Source organism: Ptychodera flava, chromosome 14 (assembly GCF_041260155.1).
Source record: "Ptychodera flava strain L36383 chromosome 14, AS_Pfla_20210202, whole genome shotgun sequence".
Lineage (NCBI taxonomy): Eukaryota > Metazoa > Hemichordata > Enteropneusta > Ptychoderidae > Ptychodera > Ptychodera flava.
The window spans coordinates 7,042,239-7,046,210 of record NC_091941.1 but is presented as its reverse complement, the minus strand read 5'-3'; positions in this window follow the sequence as shown (position 1 = coordinate 7,046,210).

Below are 3,972 nucleotides of genomic sequence, written 5' to 3'. Positions count from 1 at the left end.
TATAGTGTTTTCATCTGTTTCAATACTTCACTGCAGTTGCACAAGCAAACCTCAGGTTTACCATAACCATGTTTCTATAATCTATTGTGTGATCACGACCCTGTCTTTTACAAAATTTTTTGCGAATATTATCATATTCGAGAATCAAAATCCATGAGTTCTGTTACGAGTCTTTCAGATTTGCTAAAATGATCCTGACCCATCCAGTAATACAATCAGCTATCCAGTGGGAAAAGTGGGGCCCGGAGGTTGCCTATATCCTACTGATTGTTAGTGAAAATGATATGTTTTAGTCTCCTGAGCCACTATCTGTTTCTTGTGCTCAAACTCTCAGCATTTAATTCGCAGAATTCATGGTTCATCTTTTGCTTTGTTTCTGGTTTAGATATTGATTGGTCTGGCTTGACAATCATAGAGAGATAGAAACCATATTAATTGTCATCAATGTAGGTTGAAATCTCAACCTTTAACAGCTAATTAAAATATATGCAGGCAAGAATGAGCCGGTGTCTTAATTGAAAACACACTGCCCCCAAAAAAACAAAACAAAAACAAAAACAAACAAAAAAGAACAAAAACAAGGTGAACCCCAGAAGCCAGTCCCTAATTTGTTTAAATAATGATATCAGCATGTACACTGTGTTTCCAAAAGTTATCAACTAGTTTTTATCACAACTGGAAGTTGTGATATAGAGGTGGTTTCAACCGGTGTTTGATGTCGTCCATTTCCGTAAACGACAAAAAGTCAAAAACTGCTGAACAGACTGCGTTGATATTTGATACCGATACATAGACTGGTTCCAAGGTTCCAATTCGGAAAAGTGGAGCCAAACGGAGTGCCGGTTAGATAGTTTTGGGAAATTTCTAACCCCCCTTTTTATCTAATTGATTTTAGGGGTCTTTCATATATGTAGTTTTGGAATGTACACCAATCCTGCATTGTGGACTGTTTTATGAGTTGTTGAACAGAAATGAGGTTTTGATGAATGTTCGAAATATGCAGGATGGCTGATTCGAAGTATAAGAGATTTCTATGGTCTTTTGGGCATCAAAAGCATTAAAAAAAACATATTTCATAGTTTAGATTCTCACTTTTGAGATGACCCTAGGCATTTGTTAAGTAAACATCCTTGAGTCAATATACAGACTTGACATTCCAGAGATTAAGTATCCACAACCTCACATGTTACAGTCTTTCACTACAATGGTATGGCCCAAACCCATTGTTATCAATGGAGAGTGTGGACCTGTCTACAGGAAATTGGGGTGAACAGGTTAGACAATGACGTTACAAGTTGTAGGTTAGTTATCAAGGTAGCACCAGCATAGAGTCCTGAGCATCTGTCCATGTGTTCTCACAGCAAATTACAGGGAAAAAAATTATTTGAGAAGTTTCTCTCCTTTAAATAGAAGTATATTACAATTTAAACCTGTCATGGATAGATTGCACTCAAATGATCTGAAACACAGTTATTGCCCATTAGCAACAAATCTATAGCAAGATTTATGTAAAGTTCAAGAACTTACACAAGGTATTAGACAAAAGATGACCATGACTTTGCTACTTTTCAACATTTATTTCAATCAGATTTCCCCAGCTTAGTGTATAATTTTGTAATCTTAATTACTGTCAACTTAGCTTTACTAACTTATTCAACCTCATTATTCTTACACTACTGTTATACCTTATAACCACAAAATTTCAAGAGATGCATATATAATTGTCACGTAACAAACAATTTACAATATGTCTTCTGCTTTTTCTCCATATACATATACATGTCTCTTTTCTCATAAAAATGAGCTTAAAATCGCAATGTGAAAAATAGTCTTTCAGCTATATGTTGCTCATTGACTTCGTGGTCTGTCTAATTCACAGTGAGTGTGGTTGTTGATAAATGCCGATAATACTAGGCGGTCATTATGTCCAAGCGCCATTGGCGGTATTTTTTAACATAATGACCATAGGTCATTATCACATCTGGAAGTTGTGATATAGGGTTAGCTTCAACCGGTGGTGGACAGTGTCCATTTTCCGTAAATGACAAAAAGTCAAAAACCGCTGAAGAGACTGCATTGATATTGGTAGAGATATTCAGACTAATTCCAAGGTTCCGATTCTGAAAATGGAGCCAAACGGAGCAGCGGTTAGATAGTTTTGGGAAATTTCTAACCCCCTTTAACTAATTGATTTTAGGGGTCTTTCATATATGTAGTTTTGGAATGTACACCAATCCTGCATTGTGGACTATTTAATGAGTTGTGGAACAGAAATGAGGTTTTGATGAATGTTACAAATATGCAGGATGGCTGATTCAAAGTATCAGAGATTTCATGCGCTTTTGGTAATAAAATTGATAAAAAACAACATATTTAATGTTTTAGATTTCTCACTTTGTTATGACCCTTAACATTACAGACTTGATGACATAACTAGCTGCTGGACCTGTTTACTGCGCGCATTGATTTAAAGACAAAGATCGTTTTATTTTGTAATAAGGACGTATGATTTCGTAAAACATAGTCTATTAGCCTGGAAATGTGATTTGTGCGAATATTGCTTACCCCACTGACAAACAGTGTGGTTTGAAAATGGTCTACTTCGGGACTTTGTTTTCTGTGTGCATTTACTGACAAACTCCAAACCCGCAGCACCTACCCATTCAGTTTTTCATGTACAGGTGTACCCAGAGATAGAGTAGTTTCACAATGTGCCAGTTGTGATCAAGTGCCATTGGCGCTATTTTTTATTGAGGTAAGTAAAAACAAAAGCAATAAAACATACTGCTCTATTAATATTGATAATTTTATTAGTATTTTATAACTCTATTCAGCATTGACATGGCTGTAACTTTTTCGTGATATTACCTTTTCCTTCTTCATCTGTACATTGAGAGGGAGGGGGAGCAAGTTTTATAACATCCTTCTCAAAAAAGGTGTCTTTTTCTGTCAAAAAGTCAAATAAAATGGGTATCTTGAAATTAACCAAACCAGCATGGATACCCTGGTCTGTTATAATGCTTTACCTCATTCATAGGTAAAAGTAATTTAGCCTCAGAATGAGTCGGATACAGTTAAATTTACATTCCCCTAAAAGGACCAGTGGAGCTGTAACTTTTGATGGGTGATTTTTGACCAATTTTGTTTTTAATGTCAAAATTTCTTGTTCTGTTCCCCAAAGGATGTTGAGATAAACAGTATGGTATTCAGCTTTTCAATTCTTTTTGTACATGGTACTCTGCAGTGTCGTTGTTGAAAAGTGAATCCAGGTCCAGAGTTGACAAACTTAAACAACAATATTTTACAACAAGATGCACTGTGTTTACTTGCGAACTTGTGTTTCAACATGCTTTAGGGAGTAGAACAAGAAACTACAAAAAGTGAAAAAAATCATCAAAAATTACAGTTACTGCAACAGAAGTGCAGGTATACATACCACAGCTAGTATCTTTAGGGTGGGGGATTTCACTGTTGATATGATGTAGAAGGTCGCTATGAAGTGGGGGTCACATTTCACAGTTGATAAATTGAGGGTATACATTTGTCTGTTTATTTGTTTGTATGTTTATTTATTCAACGTTCTATGATATTGTTTGCTTGTTTGTATATCTAATTGTTTGTTTGTCTGTGTTTATCATTTATTTATGAATTTCTATGCTTGTTTGTTTGTTTATATTTTGTTGGTTTGTTTATTTATCTGTTTGTTTGTTTATCTGTTTGTTTGTTTTTTCCTGGCTGCCTTGTGAGATGACACTTACTCACATGAACAGATTTCCACGCTAAATGTTATCATTAACCAGATCTATTTGAATAATTTATTTAATTATAAATGAATATAGAGTACAAGCAATACATGACACCACTATCAATTTTTCAAGCTGTCCCTTTTCAAGGTCACAAGCTCAAAGGGAGACAAAACCAAAACTTCCAAAGCCCGGTTAGCGCCCTCTATTGACGTTTTTCATAGACTTG